General features: G+C 44.5%; 1 long non-coding RNA gene and 1 pseudogene across 2 annotated transcripts; both read left to right on the top strand.

Moving 5' to 3' along the window:
* Positions 1-57: 57 nt before the first annotated feature.
* Positions 58-20,104, top strand: LOC117484336. 2 transcript variants are annotated; one of them, XR_004556112.1, is made up of 3 exons: positions 58-144; positions 1,235-1,359; positions 20,072-20,104. It is a non-coding gene; the product is annotated as an uncharacterized LOC117484336 (long non-coding RNA). The 2 variants fall into 2 exon arrangements; XR_004556111.1 differs by lacking the exon at positions 20,072-20,104 and adding an exon at positions 19,714-20,010.
* LOC117484340 lies at positions 2,457-2,617 on the top strand (annotated as a pseudogene).
* Positions 20,105-21,525: the final 1,421 nt, after the last annotated feature.

The following is a 21,525-nucleotide window of genomic DNA, read 5'->3' on the forward strand; positions in this document are numbered from 1 at the left end:
CATGTTAAACAGGAAGTGTATGTGCGTATGCACCAAGGGACACAAACAAACACACTGCAGGGAAGTGCCATCATCAGTGTTGGAGGCATGAACAAGCTGCTTGATTCTGGGCCTGTGTGTGTTGACATTTCCATTGTATTTAAGGTGAGACACTCCAGGCATGAGCACCCATACTTTACTTACTTAACAAATCTTCTTTCAGACTGGTAAAAAAAGAAACATTCAAAATACACAAGTAGCTTTTTATTATACTAAACTTTGTCTGTAGATTTGTCCTTCATCTGCCAACCATAATGCCTTGTTTAAATATTTAAAAATATTTTCAGAAAACTTTTGAAACAAAATATAATGTTCCTAATGTAATTAATCTAAGTGCTGTGGATCTGTTAAATATTTGACCAAATTCTATTTTCTTAAAATGATTTCTTTGTTGTGATCCAGAAGTCCCCACTTCTGTAGAACTTCTATTTACAACAAGCTTTCCAGTTTCATTCCTATCTTTATTTTGAAGGTTTATACAGGGGTTTGTTCGTTCAGTATCATGGAGTGATACAAAGGGAAACCTTTGACTCTGATATTTCATACAATGAAACAAGAAATGTTAACCTGCTCTGTCCATCCAATGTTACACTCCAGGATGTGTATGCAAATTAGCACATCAAATAATCTGTGAATTCAAACATAAAAGATCACAAAAGCTGTTATACAAAAATAATTGTGTTGATGTAAGTAATCAATTGGTGAGGATTCATGTTGAAATCTATTAACTCACTTGTTGATACCCTCTCTAAATTATTCAGATCTTATTTACAGACATTTAGAAATCAGAGAAATTAGTTGTACATACTTATCTAAACAAAATTATAATAATGTTTTGTAATCATTTCCACTGTCAAAAGTATCATTGTGTTTTCCATTTAGCTGACCAGAGTAATACAACTAAATTGTACATTTAGCTCTATAACAACATTATGAAGATCCAAGGGTTGATAGTTATAAAATAAAACAGTGTAAGAATTTAAGCCTTCTCTCTGATGGAGGTATGATGTTTGTTGACTTGGATTTCAATTGAGGAACAATCCCACAGTTTGAAATGCTTTACTTAATACAACCTCTATTAAACATTTGATTTTGAGTTGTATTTAGTAGTATTAAAGGTGGGGTAGGTAATTTTGGAGAAACCAGCTCGAATTTGAAAATACACAGCCGGAAAAAATCTGCCACTTCCTTACAGAGCCCCTCCTCCAACACACACGAACGCGCACATGACCAATGAGGGCACGAGATAAGTTTGTGCACAGATGGAAGGCTGACAGGCAGGTAGGACATCCAGTGATGATCCGTGAGCGTCCCCTAGTGGTACGTGAGTATATTGGTAACATTTCACATTTGAAATAAATACATTTATTAACATTTTCCGCACTCTCGCGGCGGGAATATCTCCGTAATGGAGCGAGCTTAACTTTCGATTGCATGATATAGCCCACCGCAAGACCTTCGTCACACATGTTGCCACCTGTTTGTACCATTTCCAGGCGATTTGTAATCTGTTCTAGAAAAACTATGTGTTTTATTTCAAGAAGCATATAGAACAAACAATGGATATATTTTATGAACATTTATCCATGCTGAAAGTAGATTTAGATGTTTTAGGAGTGAGATTGTTGGGGCTGCATAAACGTTTTTTATTTGTTTTTGTAGGCAGACCATGCAGGCCAGCCCGATGGTCACCAAGGTTCATGTTTTAATAGCATTTTAACAAAAAAAGCCCAGGCGAGCCTAACATGTGAAAAAAGGGCTTAGACCTCAGAGAGTTAAACTTGGGCCTGCGACCATAGTTTTACTGTATTTTGTTTGGAAAATCCACAACGGAGGTTTGTGTCGTACTACATGCGGTGTATTTTGCATATCTCTCAGTAGCCAACGATCTGTGAGTCTGTTGGACATAAACTCCGTAATAAATGTAGTCTACATTTCATAAGAGGTGTCAAACCTGAGCATTTTAAATCGCATTTGAACGAAAGGCTTATATAATCTGTAGTTGTATTTGTATTGTGATTTAATGTGTGAACGAGGTGATATAGAGAGGTCACGTTAAGCTGTTGTTATTATTAGGCTGTACTTTGTTATACTGTTGTGTTGGTAAGCAGGCCTATTGTTTTTGGATATTTGGGGAGTCCGCGAGTGTTTTTGTATTGGTTAAGTGGCATGAAAAAGTTTGAGAAACAGCGTACCACGTGTCCAGGAAGACAAAAAGGCAGGGAGCATTTGCAAACACAATTAAAAAAAAAAAAAAAAAATCGCTACAAAACAGCGGCAATGGAACATCTTCATATCGACTCAAATCAAGATTATCTTGTCTTAAATGTGCCCGGACAAAAGTTATGGTGGTCCCAGACCGTGAGTGAAGGTGACTGTGCGGGGAATCTGTGTCCCGCCTCCAATGGATGTGAAGTATCGCTTCTCTGCCTTTTTGGCTAAAATCAAGTGTAGTATCTGTTCTTACCTCTCCAACGCACAGCAGCCCAAGAGGCATGTATCAGAATTATCCTTTGATTCTCCCAAAGTTTCAGAGAAGAGAGGAAGAACTGACTACTCCCCAGACAGTTCATCTCTGGAGGACTCAAGAGTATTCCTCCCCACCTCCCCAAATGAGGTATCCTTTTTAACCATGGTTCTGCAATCGACCCCAAATAACTCAAATTTCAACGCAAGATTGCGTGAGAGGCCTACCCCAAGAGTCCGAAAGGTAAAAGAAGGGCAACCCCGTCACCCTTCACCCATAAGAGTGAAGGAAGAGCTAGATTCACATGAAATTGGTTAACAACCTTTGTTTTCAACAGCATAACCCCTTTTTAGTTTCTTAAAATGTTCTACCTGTTTATCTTAAACATACTCATGACACTCACAGTCTCAATCATAAATGTGAGAAGTGTGAAGTCGAGAGTTATGCTGCGTTCACACCGGACGCGATGCGATGTTTGGGGGCGGCGCGATTACATGTAAAGTAGAGATGGCAAATCCGGATCCTTTTACGGACTCAGGGTCTTCTGAGTCAGTCATTGAAGAGATCCGGATCATACGAGTCATTTGAGTCATATGAGTCAGCATCACCAAGACCGTAGAAATCCTATCGGTGAAACCGAAAAGTTGATGCATTTCACGAGCATATTATTATTCCATATATTTTGAATATATATATATATATTTGTATATATATATATATATAATATCTGCATGTATATTTTCTATTTCGACATGTATATTTTATATTTTATTTTATTTTTCTTTCTATTCTTGTATATTTTGTAGTTTTGTTTTATTGTAAAATGCCTTTTATGCTGCTGTAACAACAACAATTTCCCAATTTGGGATCAATAAAGTACGATCTATCTATCTATCTATTAAACTGACGTTATATTAACCTCCGCTACACAGTGTATTTTGCTTTAATAAAAAATGTTGATCACAAAAAAAAGGGTTATTTTGCGATTTGGCAAATCTGAGTCTGCTGTTGACTCGTGCATGAGGACGAGTCTGCTGGATCTCTGGATCTGCTGCTATATACGGCTCCGAGTCCGCACGAGTCTGCTCTGCTGTGTGTTGCACAGTGAGTCAGGATTTGAGAATCTGAGTCTGCTGTTGACTCGTGCATGACGACGAGTCTGCTGGATCTCTGGATCTGCTGCTATATGGCTACGGCTCTGAGTCCGCACGAGTCTGCTCTGCTGTGTGTTGCACAGTGAGTCAGGATTTGAGAATCTGAGTCTGCTGTGGACTTGTGCATGACGACGAGTCTGCTGGATCTCTGGATCTGCTGCTATATGGTTACGGCTCTGATTCCGCACGAGTCTGCTGTGTGTTGCAGCGAGTCAGGATTTGCGAATCTGCGAATCTGCGAGTCTGCTGTTGACTCGTGCATAATATAGCGCGGGAGCCGGGTGCTGGAGGAGGGGCTATGCTCGTGCACATGACGAGTATGGATCGCTGGATCTGCTATGCTATTACGGTTAGGAGCCGTCGGCTCCTCTGAGTCCCCACGAGTCTGCAGGAAGTTTCACTGATCCGCGTCCCCTCCCCTGAGCCAAACGATCACTTCTGGCAGCTATCCTACTTGCTAAAGGGTAGATGGACTGGGGTACGTTGTAATGTGATTTTACATGTTATAAAGAGAGTAGCGAGTGACGCAATTTATAGTTTTAATTTGTACGTCACACCAAGTGTGGGACTCAAAGGACTCGGGTTAATGGAGAGGGGAGACTCGTCACGACCAGCTCATTTCTAGGATCCGGGTTAATGATCCGGATGAATCAGGACTCGCCCATCTCCAATGTAAAGTCAATGCAGAGACGCGGACAGACGCGAATTCGCTCCAACGGCGCGCATGAAGCGGTGGACGCGGCGCGAATCACGTGATTGAGGCGATTGAACGGTGCCGCGTTAAACGCGAGAGTTACATTTTTTCAACTCGAGCGTCAAATTCACATGGCGCGTTCTCGCGGAAGCCAATCAGCGGTGAGGATCTCAGCCTGCCGTCACTGACGTTCAACCACACAACATCAGCCGTTAGCTGTTAGCAGTTAGCACACAGAGCTCACAGCTCCTCATATCTGTTCAGAAACTGGACAAAAGTTAAACAAGTACAAACCACAGACTGTCTGTGTCATGGCGAATACAGTCGCTGGTTTATTTATGTCTGTAGGCCGTTGTTATGAGTGTGGAATGAGCATATACAACGTTAGCTTAGCCTGGTCGACCCGATCTTCATTCAGAAAACAAGCATTTTAAAAGGTTTTTCGCCTACCGTCTTGTCTGCAGACTTGTCAAGCATTAATTCATGTTTTTTACTAACCGGTATCAGTATGTTGTTACTTCGGCATAATTTAGAAACGTGTATTACAATTTAATCACGGTAAAATATGTTCATTTTGTTGTAGTTGTAGCTCCCGAGCCAGCGCATCTTGTTTGAATGATGCGAGTAAACACAGCTGGCAGCCGTGGTGAAACTCGAGCATTTAGAGCGATGCGATAGGAGCGATTAGAGCGAAGCGAATATTCGCATCGCGTCCGGTGTGAACGCAGCATTATGCTGCGTTCACACCGGACGCGATGCGATGTTTGGGGGCGGCGCGATTACATGCAAAGTCAATGCAGAGACGCGGACAGACGCAAATTCGCTCCGACGGCGAGCATGAAGCGGTGGACGCTGCGCGAATCACGCTATTGAGGCGATTGAACGGTGCCGCGTTAAACGCGAGAGTTCAATTTTTTCAACTCGAGCGTCAAATTCACGTGACGCGTTCTCGCGGAAGCCAATCAGCGGTGAGGATCTCAGCCTGCCGTCACTGACGTTCAACCACACAACATCAGCCGTTAGCTGCAGGCGCGCCGGATTCATTTTAGAAGTGGGGGGTAGTGATGTGTCGGTCGCGAACGAGCCGGCTCAAAGAGCCGGCTCTTTTAAGTGAATGACGGGAGCCGGCTCGCGCCCGCGAACGAGCCGTTTTTTTGTTTTTGTTATTTTTTGTTAAGTAATACAAGACAGAATGATATGATGATCTCCGCGCTACAGCTGCTCCGTGCATGCATGCAGTGGCATGTCATATCCAAGGATTAGAGACTGTTGGATGCTGCTGTTTTGAGCATTGCAATACATTTATTTGTATTATGTTTTTTTATGATTAGAGACGGTTGGATGCTGCTGTACTGAGCGTTGCAATATATTTATTTTCACTATGTTATTTATTTATGATTATCCTTGGGCTCAGCAAAGATTTGATGTCAGCTGTTGCTGTCTTTTTTCTATAGTTAATACTGAAATAGAACCCTGCTGTTTTGTCAGGGCCTTTTCTTTAAATATAATTTTAAAATGTCGATACAGTAGCCCCTTTTTTTAAATGTGTATGCTTAAGTTTTTATAGGTGTTGCTATCTGCTTTGTGTAGCGTGGTTCTACAAGCAAGTCTGTGCATTCATTGAGTGGTATCAGAGAGATACAAGGGTCTGTAAATGCAATGAAAACAATTGGCCACATGCAGCAAATAATTGATATTAAACATGTAATTTTTACTTTTGAATACTTCAGTACAAAGGATGTATTGAATAATTTAAGTGATATGTGTACACATATAAATCATTAGTCAAAACAGGGCTACATTTGATTGAATTATAAAAGGTATAATATGTGGTAAACTGAAGAGCCGTTTGGGAGCCGAAAGAGCCGGCTCTTCTTGGTGAGCCGAGCCAAATGATCCGGCTCACCAAGAAGAGCCGGAATTCCCATCACTAGTGGGGGGGCCAAAAAAGTGCGTGTGTATGGCCCAATCCCAAACCACGCCCTACACCCTACCCCTACACACTCCCCCTCCGTGACGGAGTGAACTCCGTGGAGTGACACATGAGGCTCCCTCCTGTCAGATGGAGGGAGTAAATACAGCGGCAAGCTTTGGGACAAACTCCCCTCTCTCCGGCAGAAACAGGAAATGCCGTAACTGTATCAACGGTATCAAATCAGCATCTCTTTGACAAAAAATGTAAATTAATAACTAAAATAAAACTCCAAACATCTCTAATTGTGTTACTTTTTTGTAAAGCTCTTTTAGTTTTAAACCTGATGTTTATAAGCTTCGTAGTTTTTGCAACAGTCTGTAAATATACACAACTTTATAATAAAATGCACACATTTACCTTTTTCTAGACTAAACACATGGTAGATCCTCAGTTAAAAAAATATGAGGTTATCATGAGGTTGTTAACATCGCAGTTTATCAGTGGATGTTTGCTGGAAGCACAATAACTGCATGTTTTGCATTGCTTTTAAATTTCAGTTAATATAGTGGTGAGAGACTCCCGATACATTAGATTTATAAGTTCATTAATTGTCTCATGATGCATATTTCCCGGTGAGCATGAAGCTTTTCAGAGTGGGGTTTTTCTCAGCTACGAGTTCTTTTGGAAATTGCTCTCCTTATCCGCATGCCCCCTGATTGCTAGGCCCTGTCGGGTTAGAAACTGCAGACAGCGCAGTTGCTCCATCATTCCATCTCTTCTTTTTTCCTGCTCAATACGCTGTTGTTTGACAAGCTGTATGTTGACTGGTGTTTGACTGAAGAAAGCGCACTTTTTTTTAATACACTCTCTGTGGAAATTAGTCTTTTCGTGGCTGTCCAGGAGGCTTGGGCACTTTTTCCAGTTATTAACTCCGATATTAACAAAGCTATCATCTCCACATTTTGAGAAAGTGACAAGCCGTTTGACAGCAGCAAATCTGCATATTTCACAGAAGGCCCGTTTAGTGGTTTTGCAAAGAATTAACCACTCTCTGTTTTTGTATCATTCTGCGTTGAAGTACCTTTCTCTTTGCCCAAATAATCTAGCGGTCAGTTAGCTGCAGCTTTACCCGTCTCAATAGCCGCGTTCACACCAAGTACTTTCCTGTACTTAGTTCCGGCACTAAGAGCCCCGGCGCTTTTAACCCCAGGGCACTTAGTACAGATCGCGTTCACACCGGAGTACTTTTCCCTGAGGGAAGATTACGCAAATGAGCCGCTGACGTCACTTCTTCTTCTTCTTCTGCTTTGGCTTTACTGGCAGGCCACAAACCACTTCACGGCGAGTACAGTAGGTGGCGGTATGCACCTTAAAGTTGTTTGCAATCCGCTGCAAAACAAAAGAAGAAGAAGAAAAACTTCCCGCGTATACTGCGACGCCCACCCACTCGCTGTACATTAGGCGTCTGCTGTTTACCTTCTGACCTCAGACATGATGGAGATGGAGTCGACTGAAGTTGTGCTGTTTGTGCTCATGTTATACAGCTTTGTAACTGAGTTAATGCAGCCTGAGCAACTTGCGTACAATAACAAAACAAGCCGAGCACGAGTGGTGGTGGAGAGTGAAACTTGATCTCTTATGCTCCCGTGTGTGCTTATTTGGAAGAAATACAAATATAGCTGTCTCCTCCACAGTGTTCTCAGAGCTCAGCCATTTGTCATTGCCTCGAGTCTTATTGTGGATCAACCTTTGATATAAAACACTCGGTGGTCTCACGCTCATACTGTATAAAAAAACGACTGATGTTTCTATCAATATTTTAAGCCTGAAGTTTTAAAACGTGTTGGGTTTATCTACAGGGGGTCAAATCCTTAGGAGCAACTGCCTGCAATGATACCAAGAAAAAAAAGAATGACTTTAAAAGATTACCTTACTAATAATTTAGAAAAATGTAACCCCTTTTGTCCAATTTCTATCATTGTCCAGCAAGCTTTAGGTCTTAAATCAAAGTTATAATATGATTATTAAATAAAATGTGCAAACAATGATCTAATTATAATAATGATACAGTATGCAGTTCATACAACAGTTAAAAGTCCTTAATTTATGATGAAAATTCTTCCATCATGGCCAATGGAGCTTCGTCCAGCATTTTAACAATAAATCACACCGAAAATACAGGTTTTTTCGGAGATAATAAAAATAAATAAAGATTGAAATGTTGTGTTATTTTCGTATTAAATGATATTAAATGAAATGGATTACTGTAAATGCAGTGCTAGCACAGAGCTGTTTTGATCCCTGCAGATTGTGGAAGATAACCAGATATCTTAGAGGGAGTTACTGTATAAATAACTGATGGTAAACAATTGTTAAACGTTATTTTAAAATACATTTTTAAAAAGCTTGTAATGAACACAACCTTTTTTAAGTCAGAACACAGGTCAAGCACCATTGTGATTGTCTATATAATGCATTAACATTGATGATAAATAAATGACAAATAAAGCTTTGCCAGTTTATAACCGATGAAACATGATGGTATCAGAATAATCACTTACATGTGATGTATAGGATGCTACGGTCACTAAAGATAAAGTGTCAGGAGAAATAAGCAAGCTACAGGATCTGTTTAACAGTAAATAGAAGTTCACATTTTTAATGTAAATAAAATAGAAGTTGTACATGTAAATTAACATTATCAATATAAAATAAAGTGTCAGTTGTATCAAGACTATATAATAACAGTAATAACAATAATATAAAATGAACTGGTGAGCATCTTGTCCTCCGTTTCCTGGGCCTTGGTGAACAGCACCATCTGATCCCCGTGCATCGACTCTTTCACCACGGCACGCCGGTCCTCCAACGCCTGGGCGGTGTCAAAGAAATTCGCATCCCGTGTCCGCTTTCCTAAGAGGGGAAAATAAGCAAGATACAAGATCTGTTTAGTCGCCATGTAGTTTTACAACATACTAGGAATGTGTTTTTTGGTATTTTCACAAATAGAATTAAGGTTTCACAAATCTGAAACTGTGTTATAAAGAATGTTTAGCCTCTCTGGGATAATCCAGTCCAAGTAAATCGGCTATGCAGCGATTTAAGAGGTTCAAACACGGAGGATTGTTCCTTTTTGAAGAGTGCTTCATGTATGCTTGAACTTTGTTTAATGTTGTTGAGGCAAGTTAAACATAAAATATGATGAATATTATGAAATAAACATGATTGTGAACATCAGTTTGATGCGTAACGTTCTTTCAAGACCAAGTTACAGTGTGTGTACCTTTGCGTTTGGTTGCTGGTAAGGAGGACGAGCTAGCGCTGTGATCTAGAAGGCAAAGCTCGCTTGTTTCCAATCCCGAGAGTTGTCCATCCTCGCCTGAAACAGACGATTAGTGCCATGAGATAGTGAAGCAAATTACAGAAACACTGCACAGTTATTCACAAGTCAAAACGTTTTCATAGCGGCCGAGAATATCTAGCTAGCTAGATGTAGCTAGCTCGGAGCCTAGCATGGCTAGCTTGATCTACTGAGCAAATAAAAGTACATCTGAGACCATTATTGTGCAGATTAAAACCCCAGTGCATGTAGTTGATTTTACCTTCATCGTGGTAGTCATCGTTGGCCACTGAATCCGCCGTTTGTAGTCCTGAGTTTCTTTATTTTTAGCCAGCTGTGCATGATTCCCAGGTCGAGTGAAAGCTACTGAACTGGCTTCAGTAGCATTCCTTGGGTCGCGTCCTCGGCGTAGATCTCCAGAAGCGCCGACACCTCCTCATCATTTATTGATGCTTGCCATAACTGCTTTCAAAAACAAACCCAACGCTCCCTCGGTGCGTTGGGATTTTGTAGCGAGGGAAAACAATGGCGTCTCCACACAACATGTTCACAGTTGTACGGGCGTGGTTTGCAATTCGCCCAGCCAATCAGCACTGGGGCACTTTTGGGGCACTTTTCACCCACAGAAAAGTACGCTCTCCCAGCGGGCTCTAAAAATGGGGGTAAAAGTACCCGAGATTAAGTACGATTTTTGGGTGAACGCGACATAAGGGGTACTCACGGAACTAAACGCGAAAAGTACGGTGAAAAGTACTCCGGTGTGAACGCGGCTAATGTCCCGACAACAAACCTCCATGCAGTCGGAACCAGCCTGTTTCGGTTCAACGACGGCGGTGGCGGCGGTTTTGACAGTCTCTGTGGCCGCAGAGCTGCTGCTTTTGGGTTCATCTGGCTTCGCTGTTTCTAGGATTGATGAAGGTCCAGGCTCCGGAGACGTGGATGTCAGGGATGTGACCTTCCAGTTGTTAATTTAAGTTTAGATTGACTGTATAGTTTTCTTCTGCGCTGGTTCTTCTGACGTGTTTGCAAGTGTATATTTTTTCTATCTGGTTAACGGCTGACACACACAGAACAACGTAACAAATAAAGTAAACAACGTAACGAATAAACAAATCTAAGCTTTTTTATTGGTTGTAATTTACATGGATACATTTGAATGGTGTGACAATGTCCTATTTGATTGGGTTAAAATTTACATATTCTTCCTGTTATGTCTGCCTGCTTTATTTTACCTAATGCAAAGTGACCTGCTCCATCGAAATCAGTCGCATTGACCCGAAGACACATTTTGAGTTGTATACACTGTTGGAAAGAGGAGATTCCTAGCTTTCTAATGATATCAGGATTGTTGTTGTAGGCTACTCCAAATATTAAGCAAAATATGTCACATTATATAATGACTGTTACAGAGTCATCATTTTGAGAAAAAGGCCTTTAAAGTTTCCTCTTCTCTGGATCGATCTGATTGATTATTAGCGGAGCAAATGATCAAAATAGTACGAAGGGAAGATAGGGGAAGCCCGCGAGTGTGTGTGTGTATACGTGTGTGTTTGTGTATTTTTGCGTTTGTGTGTATTGTGTTTGTTTCCCGGGGAAAACACTCATGAGAAACACCGGCTGTTATGCCTGCAGTGACGTAAAGTTACTCCGTTGCTTGTAATTATGCCGTTACAAGCTTCAAAGTTGTATTTATCATCTGAATTTGCCGAAACAACTTTAATATTCTGAAAGCCAAGACTTTGTTTATTTGAAATCAGATAAAAACAAACTGTAACGGACCCTGCCGTGTTATCTATGATTACTATACGCCTTACATTCATAATTTCAACAGAGGGAGGGGAAGCGGCGCTGTGGAACAGCAGAGTGGCGAGTGAGAGCTTTACAAGCTTAAAAAATGCCTGTAGCTAATGAGATTGAATATAACAATCAAACATAACAAAATATACACAGCTATATCAGATCGCGTTTTAGATGCGACTTTAGAGTAGAGGGGAATTATTGAAACGGGATTTGTACAGTGTTCCACGGCATCCGCCGCTGCGAAAATGTGGGGCAGGGCTGAAAAGTGGGGGGGCCAATGGCCCCCTGGCCCCCCCGCTTCCGGCGCCCTTGGTTAGCTGTTAGCAGTTAGCACACAGAGCTCACAGCTCCTCATATCTGTTCAGAAACTGGACAAAAGTTAAACAAGTACAAACCACAGACTGTCTGTGCCATGGCGAATACAGTCGCTGCTTTATTTATGTCTGTAGGCCGTTGTTATGAGTGTGGAATGAGCATATACAACGTTAGCTTAGCCTGGTCGACCCGATCTTCATTCAGAAAACAAGCATTTTAAAAGGTTTTTCGCCTGCCGTCTTGTCTGCAGACTTGTCAAAGCATTAATTCATGGTTTTTACTAACCGGTATCAGCAGGGGCGTCGCCTGGACCTGAAAACATTCGGGGCTTAGCCCACAGTGGCGGCGGCACTACAGTGGCATTTTTTACTGCAACACTCCCCACACGCACACACACAATACACCCGCGACTGTTACAATGAAGGCTCGATAATCAGCTCACGGCATATAGGCAGGGGTAAAGTGGCCTCCTCTAGGGGGGTCTGGGGGCATGCTCCCCCGGGGAAGATTTTTTTTTAAATATTGAAGTTAAATGCATCAATCTGGTGCACTTTGAGAGCAACATGAAGAGATCTATGGATACATCTCTCAACACCCATATGAAACAGAACTGTGAACAGATGTACTTTTTCTTTATGGATATTTTACTAATCACTCCCCTTTTAAACTCTATTCTTGTTTTACTGCCATATAGTATTTCATAACTGTTTTTCCTTTATTCTCTTATTTTTTGTATAACTATAATGATCATATGAAGGTGTGCCGCGGAAATAATCTTTTGAATAATTTGTGACCAAACCGTTTGAGACCCACTGAGATAACTTAGACTAAAGTTAACTATCTAAACACTCAGAGAGTCCTTTAGCTCACCTGAGTCTCTCAGTCTGAGAGGAGAGGACTCTCCTCCAGCTTGTTGTGGAACAAACAGCTCCTTATGTCCGTTAGTGCAGCTAGCTTACCAGATGCTAACAACATGGTCCCTGCTGGCACCGGGCACCGGTCCCTCCCTCCCCCTCTCTCCCTCTCTCTCCCTCTATCACACTAAATGCGCTATTGCCACACACACACAGAGCCGAGCTTGAATGACACAAGCACACGCAGTGTTGCCAACTCCATAGTAAGGAAAGTAGCTATTGGCTGTCCGAAAAGTCGCCAGAAGTCCCTAAATGACGTCATCGCCTAATTTGCATATCATGTAATGGCGGTAAAAAAACGTTCCACCCCCTTCAAGGATCAAAACTTGAAACCACCAGAGTAAATCCAGACGACAGTAGATCAGAAATGTCTCTATTAGAAAAAGTAGAAAGTAGAAATTGTTTTAGTAGTTTTTAGTAGAAATCTCCCTTACAATAAAGGCAGTAGGCTATAGTATGCCCGTGTGTCATCTCCAATAAATGGCTTCAACCATCCTTTAAACTCAGGGTTTGATTCCCACTCCTTTCTGTACTTTTGTGAATAGGCTACAGTTTAGACTGTGACATGATGACCTACGTGGATGTTTAGCTTGTCACAGAGGCACACACACAGTGGACGAGGTGATTAAGTGACTGAGGCTGTGTGAGTCAAAGCAAAGCAAAGGCAGTTATTTATTATAGTGTGACAGTGACAGTGAAGAAACATTTACATTTTACATTTAAATCCCGCTCATGCGCAATTCATTTGCAGTCTCGACGCGGGAGAGTGTGGCTGTCTCCTCTCTGCTCTGACTGCAGCTGAGCTGCTGCGGGAGGCAACTGTGAGTCTGAGCGCCTGTGAGTACTATGGGAGGTGTCACAAACGAGCTGAGGACCAAAATGCAAAACACGGGGAAACCAGGGATAGTCTGTAACCAGCTTTATTGAAGGCAATAACTGGTAGGAGACGAAAAGGCAGGTAGTAGGCAAAGGGCTGGTCGGGGACAGGCGAGGGTTCCAGGAGAAGGCAAGACGGGAGTCGCAGGTACAGACCGGGTCAGGGAGCAGGCGTGGCAGAATAGTCCGGGTACAGGCAGGGTCAGGAATCAGGCGAGGCAGGCAGGTCAGGGACAGGCAGGGTCGGAACCGGGAGAGCAATCTGGGAAGTAATGCTGGAAAGACTGGCATGCTGCAAAGTACGATCTGGCACTGAGGTGAGAGTGAAGTGGGCCTATATACTACTGGAGCTGATGGGTGTAACAGAGTGAAAGAGAGACAGGGTGTGGCTACCAGGTGACTAAGGAATGTTAATGCAGAAAATAGGTGAGTGAGAAAGCAGACTGTGACAGAACCCCCCCCTTAATGGACGGCTCCCGACGTCCAAGACAAACCTACGGGGAAAAAAAACAAATAAATAAAAAATCAACAAAAAACCTACAGACACCGGGTGGAAGGTGGGGGTATGGGAAAGGTTAATACTCATCTGAGAATGCTCTCTCGGCCTCCCCCTCCTGGAAATCCTCGTCCTCCTCGACTGAAGACGCCTCCCCCTCCTCCTCGATGAAGCCCCCGGTCCGTAGCCGACGAGTACCCCCCGGCTTAACGCCTGGCTGAGCGTGGGTCCTAGAAGGCTGCTCCGGGTAGCGCAGGTGGAAGTCCCGGATGAGTTGAGGGTTGAGGATGTGACGAGCAGGAATCCACTGCCTCTCCTCAGGACCATAGCCCTCCCAGTCCACCAAATACTGAACCCCTCTTCCTCTGCGTCGGGAACGAAGTATACGACGAAGGGTATAGGTCGGACCCCCATCGATCATCCTAGGGGGTGGTGGTGGGGGAGCGGCGGGAATCATAGGACTCTCCCGGACAGGTTTAATCCTAGACACGTGGAAGGTGGGATGGATCTTCATGTTCCGGGGCAAACTCAGTCGAACTGCTGCAGGGTTAATGACCTTGACGATCTCAAAGGGTCCAATAAATCTGGGCGCTAACTTTTTAGACTCCACCCGAAGGGGAATGTTTTGAGTGGAAAGCCACACCCTCTGGCCTAGCTGGTACACAGGTGCCTTGGTGCGTCGGCGGTTCGCTGATGTGGCGTACCGGTTAGCAGACTGAAGCAGAGTAGTTCGAGCCCGCCTCCAAGTCCTCCGACAACGTCTGATGAAGGCCTGGACAGACGGACAGGTAACCTCTTTCTCCAATGCAGAGAACAAAGGGGGTTGAAACCCGTATGCACACTGAAAAGGGGAAAGACCAGTAGCGGAACTGATGAGTGTGTTGTGGGCATACTCCACCCACAGGAGTTGTTTAGACCAGGTCGTAGGATGATCGGAAGCCATGCAGCGGAGAGTGGTCTCCATCTCCTGATTCTTCCTTTCAGTCTGACCATTGGCCTGTGGATGGAAACCGGAGGTGAGACTGACCGTCGCCCCGATCAGTTCACAAAACTCCCTCCAAAACACAGGGGTGAACTGGGGCCCCCGGTCGGAAACCACATCAGTCGCCAGTCCGTGAAGGCGAAAAACGTGGAGAAGCATAAGTTCAGCCGTCTCCTTAGCTGACGGGATCTTAGGCAGGGGTACGAAGTGAGCCATTTTACTGAACCGATCCACCACCGTCAAGATGGCAGTATGTCCGTGGGACGGTGGAAGACCAGTCACAAAGTCCAACGAAATATGTGACCATGGGCGACGTGGAACCGGTAATGGATGAAGGAGGCCAGCTGGCGCTTGGTGAGAGGGTTTGTGCCGATTGCACACAGGACAGGCGTTCACAAACTCCCGGGTGTCAGCCTCCAGCGTAGCCCACCAGAACCGCTGCAAGACCATCCCTCTGGTACGTTGAATCCCAGGGTGGCAGGAAAGTCTGGAGCTGTGAGCCCACTGAAGCACCTCAGCCCTCAAAACCTGAGGCACAAACAAACGGTTAAGAGGACAAGAACTAGGACCGGGTTGGTCCACCAACGCAGTCTTAACCCTCTCCTCAATCTCCCAAGCGAGAACACCGATCACTCGAGGAGCAGGAAGAATAGTGTCCGGGATACCGCAGGTGTCTCCCTCCCTCCCGAACTGCCGGGACAAAGCGTCGGCCTTCACGTTGCGGGAGCCCGGGCGGTAGGAGAGGAAAAAATTAAACCGGGTGAAAAATAACGACCACCTGGCTTGCCGGGAATTCAGTCTTTGTGCCGACCTGATGTATTCCAGGTTCTTATGGTCGGTCCAAACCTGAAATGGCAGTTCTGTCCCCTCAAGCCAGTGTCGCCACTCCTCCAACGCCAACTTGACTGCTAGAAGCTCCCGGTTCCCCACGTCGTAGTTTCTCTCCGCCGGACTCAATCTCCTCGAAAAGAAAGCACAGGGGTGGAGCTTCTGATTCTCACCAGAGCGTTGTGACAGGATGGCCCCCACCCCTACGTCAGAAGCATCCACCTCCACCACCAACTGACCAGCAGGGTCTGGTACCTGTAGGATAGGAGCCGACGTAAACCGGCGCTTGAGGTCCTGAAAAGCCTCCTCTGCTGCATGGGACCATCTAAACGTTACCTTAGACGAGGTCAGGGCGGTGAGCGGGGCGGCCACGGTACTGTAGCCACGGATGAACCGTCTGTAAAAGTTAGCGAATCCTAGGAAACGCTGCAGCTCCTTCCGGGAATCAGGAACCCGCCACGAGGTAACCGCTGAAACTTTGGAGGGATCCATCTCCACACTTCCTTGACCCACGATGTAGCCAAGAAAGGCGACCGAAGAAGTGTGAAACTCGCACTTCTCCGTCTTGACAAACAGCGAGTTCTCCAGAAGTCTCTGGAGGACTGTCTGGACGTGATGGATGTGTTCCTTGAGGGTCTTTGAAAAAATCAAAATGTCGTCCAAATAAACAAAAACATAACGATCCAACATGTCCCGGAGTACGTCGTTCACCAACGCTTGGAAAACTGCAGGGGCGTTGGTAAGTCCAAATGGCATCACCAGGTACTCGTAGTGTCCTGAAGAGGTGTTGAAGGCGGTCTTCCATTCATCCCCCTCACGGATTCGTACCAGGTGATATGCGTTTCGTAAATCCAGCTTGGTAAAGATTGTTGCTCCCTGTAGTAACTCGAATGCTGACGAGATGAGTGGCAGGGGATAACGATTCTTTACCGTGACGTCATTCAGACCCCGATAGTCAATGCAGGGTCTCAGGGTCTTATCCTTCTTCGCCACAAAAAAAACCCCTGCTCCTGCGGGTGACGTGGAAGGACGAATAATTCCCGCAGCCAGAGAGTCATTGACGTACGTCTCCATGGACTTCCTCTCCGGTGCCGAAAGTGAGTACAACCGCCCCTTGGGTGGGACTGCGCCCGGATGTAGCTCAATAGCACAGTCATAGGGCCGATGAGGTGGGAGAGATGTTGCCTTAGTCTTGCTAAAAACCTCCTTAAAGTCCAAATACTCCGCCGGAACCCCTGTGACATCCGGAACCAGGTTAATATCCACAGATAGTTGAGGTGCAGCGGCCTGCTTGAGGCAAACCTGATGACAGGAAGAACTCCACCCTAGGATGGACCCAGTTGACCAGTCAATGTTCGGGTTGTGGCGGCGGAGCCATGGATAACCCAAAATCAGAGGAATCTTGGGGGACCGTAGCACATGAAACTGGATTGTCTCATGGTGGTTCCCCGACATGAGCATATGGACCGGTGTCGTCTGGTGAGTCACCGTTCCCAGCAGGTGACCGTCCAAAGCATTAGCCGGTACCGGCTGGGGCAACTGAATCTGTTGAATGCCCAGCTGTAGTGCGAGCTCCTCATCAATGATGCTGACATCTGATCCGGAGTCGATAAACACAGCCAGAGCCTGAGGTGTGCCTCTCAGGAGAAGTCGAGCATGGCACAAAGGTCTTCCATTGGGGATCAGCTCAGAGGTTCGGCCCACCAGTATACTCCCCATTACTGATGGGCTCTGCCTTTTCCCGGACAACGGGAAACAAAATGTCCAGCCTGACCACAGTAAAGGCATAAATTCCCTCTTCGACGTAACTCCCTCTCCTCAGAGCTAAGACTGGTACGACCCACTTGCATGGGCTCGACCTCCCCGTACCGTGAGTCAGAGTAGGGATGGGAATTCTCCGCCGAAACCGGAAGTTGAAATCTCCCGGAAACCGGAAGTTGTTGTCGCGAGCGGCGGCCCGCCGCTCGTGTCTGTTGCTCTTCTCTTCGTGTCTGAATTCGTCTGTCGATCCGAGAGGTGAGCTCGATCAACCCATCCAAGGAAGCAGGGAGATCATAGGAAACCAGCTCATCTCTCATATAATCCGCTAAGCCTCTCAGATATGCGTCACATTGCGCCGGCTCGTTCCAGCTACTACGGCGGCTGCTGGTGCGGAAGTCAATAGCGTAATTCACCACCGTGCCGGAACCCTGGCTCAAGCTCAGCAGACCTCCGGCAGCATCGGGACCCAGACGAACGGAACCGAACACCTTCCGCATCTCCGCGGAAAAAACAGCAAAAGAGGCGCAGGCTGGAGTCTGCTGCTCCCACTCTGCAGTACCCCATAAGCGGGCTTTCCCCGTCAAATGATTAACGGTGAAAGCTACGCGAGCCGCCTCGGAGGCAAAGGTGTGTGGCTGCAGTGAAAACAATATGGAACAGTTTGTGAGAAAAGGACTGCATCCCTCAGGCTCACCAGCGTAGCGTTCCGGAGTTCCCACACGAGGCTCCGGAGCGTATCCAGTCGATCCAGAGGCTGGAGTGAACATCGGAGCTGCAGGCGGAGGGACGGTAGCAGCCATGCTAGCGGCTAGCTGTTGTACGGTGGCGGCCATCTGTTGCATCTGGGAGGCCAGGTAAGCCAGCGCTTGTTCCTGGGTTGAGGTTGCCTGGTGGGTCTCGGTAGCTAAGGTAGCTATCGTGACCTCCTGTCTTTGGATGGCTTCCTCAACCCTCTCAAAGCGGTCTCTAGGAGACCCGGTGTTTGCTTGGTCCATTTCTGGCCAGATCGTTCTGTCACAAACGAGCTGAGGACCAAAATGCAAAACACGGGGAAACCAGGGATAGTCTGTAACCAGCTTTATTGAAGGCAATAACTGGTAGGAGACGAAAAGGCAGGTAGTAGGCAAAGGGCTGGTCGGGGACAGGCGAGGGTTCCAGGAGAAGGCAAGACGGGAGTCGCAGGTACAGACCGGGTCAGGGAGCAGGCGTGGCAGAATAGTCCGGGTACAGGCAGGGTCAGGAATCAGGCGAGGCAGGCAGGTCAGGGACAGGCAGGGTCGGAACCGGGAGAGCAATCTGGGAAGTAATGCTGGAAAGACTGGCATGCTGCAAAGTACGATCTGGCACTGAGGTGAGAGTGAAGTGGGCCTATATACTACTGGAGCTGATGGGTGTAACAGAGTGAAAGAGAGACAGGGTGTGGCTACCAGGTGACTAAGGAATGTTAATGCAGAAAATAGGTGAGTGAGAAAGCAGACTGTGACAGGAGGGCAGAGGGGCTCACGGCAGCACCCGCGGCTCGTTAACTGCTGAACAATATTTGAGTCTCCAAACACCAGAAAAGTCCCTAATAACACCATTATAAGTCGTTGAATTAGTCGTTAGTCGCTTTTGACAAAAATAAGTAGCCGGAGGGTTTGGAAAGCCGCCGAATTTAACGAGAAAGTCGCCAAGTTGGCAACACTGAGCACACGTTTATTTCCATGCAACTCTCTGATTGGTCTGGTGTCATGCCTCTGTTGCATTCACTGAACACGGGAAATTACGGTGCTGCCGTCCTCTCGTGTCACGATGAGGTTCACGTAAAGCACGGTTAATGTATTATATTATTGAGGGAGAATTGTCCGGGGCTACAGAAAAAACATCCGGGGCTAAAGCCCCGGATGCCCAGGCCAGGCGACGCCACTGGGTATCAGTATGTTGTTACTTCGGCATCATTTTGAAACGTGTATTACAATTTAATCACGGTAAAATATGTTCATTTTGTTGTAGTTATAGCTCCCGAGCCAGCGCGTCTTGTTTGAATGATGTGAGTAAACACAGCTGGCAGCCGCGGTGAAACTCGAACTGTTCAGCTTGAACAGGAGGGTTTGCATGTTTTAACTAACCATCGCTCTCTTATCTCTGTGCAGGAACGAGAACCAGTGAGTCCAGTGCACGGGCTCGCTTTCTTTTCAGTTTGGTGCAACGTGAACCATCCCACTCTGACAAACAGACTCCGGGATATGTCATTGATGGTTGCTCATGAGATCCTATGAATCGCCTAGTCAATGCTTTAGGGATGATTTGTTAAAAATATTAGATCAGACGTTATGTGTGCTTCAGTTAAAATTAAGCTTATTCATTGCATTTCATTTGTTCTTCCAAAGTTACAGTAAAATAAAAAGGACCCTGACTCGGACAATACACAATCCAACATGTTCAACAGAAGAGAATCAGTTATATTGTTTGTACACATGATACTTTACATATATATCTGTTTGTTTAAAGTGTCCAGGTGATGCAGACAGGCTGGACCAGAGCACAGGTACAAATACTCTTTTTTTCATACTGTACAAAGAATCAAGAAAGATATTGGTTTAAATAAATGAAGTATTGACTTTAATACACTGATATATATTCCATTAAACAATACTAAATACTAGATCACCTACACATCAGTGAAGTTGAGGGGTTTTTCCATGCAAAGGGTTATATTTAGATGTTAACAAGCAATATGACTGCCAGCTTTCTAATTTAATGTATTGAAGGCAAAGCTATTTAACACATAGTGAGAACTACTACTATTTATCTCTCAATATTGTCTGTAAAAAACGTGGTAAAAGTTATTCTTTCAGTGAGACAACAGAGCAAGCTTCTACAGTTGCACTAAGTTTTGATAACAGTTCAATATTATTTTGATAATAAAATATATTTCAATGTTGATGAATTTCATACTGTTCATTCATAATCTGATTGTCTTTGTAGCTCACTGTTGAAATAAAAAAAAACATTACAATTACAAAATAATTATATCTACAGCCCCTAAACACAAACACACCTCTTTCATAAATAACACACTTGTTCTGCAATAATATGTTTTATGTTTCCTGTAATTTTTGTTAGGAAAGGACATGCCTGAAAGACACGACTCAACATTTCTCCTTCTCTGAGGGTCAAGAAGAACATCCAAGAGGAAAATTAAAAGCTGATGTTATGAGATGTTAAGACCAGTACAGGACATTCACTAAGAAACTACTTTTATTGTGAAAACACAGTCAGCTGATCGAATGCACCTATTTCCACATCTACACTCCATCAGCTGATTATTTCTATTTGCCTCACTTTATGAGCTTCACAACATGTACCTTGTACCGCAGAGTTTGCAACGTCACAAATAAATGGGGCCAATCTTCAGTCAGATGTAAATGTGTAATCTAACATTTTCAGTAAGAATAATGGACAAAAGGAGTGCAAATACAATTTATTGAAATGTGAACCAAAAGTGAATCAAAAACTGAATGTGAGAGGGGGAAAATGAAAATAATAAATGCTTTAAACAATAAGAAATATAAAGTTGACTGTTGAGTTGCTCAGTTTTTTTAGATTGTCAATACTATTACTGTATAACTAATATCTCAAGTTAAGAGGCACCTTCAAATAAAGATTGGTCTTTAAATACATTTAGTTGATTTTGTCTTTTGAATTGTTTGTCTAAAGTCAAGGATCTAGAACTGGTACTTATAGTTTTAATGATACAGTCTGGTTATTATGCTGTTTGGAGGAGGCAAACCATCACATGTACCTTAGCTTGAATAAAATGTATTAAACGTATAATTAAGTGATAGCAAAATATAAATAACTAATGTCATGCAAACATATTAATATTTGCTTGATTCCAGTGTTGAATTTAGCACAATTGCATACAAACGTTAAGGGACATTTTGGTGCCCTAGGCCAGGGGT

Source organism: Trematomus bernacchii, unplaced genomic scaffold, assembly GCF_902827165.1.
Source record: "Trematomus bernacchii unplaced genomic scaffold, fTreBer1.1, whole genome shotgun sequence".
In the NCBI taxonomy this organism is placed as follows: Eukaryota; Metazoa; Chordata; class Actinopteri; order Perciformes; family Nototheniidae; genus Trematomus; species Trematomus bernacchii.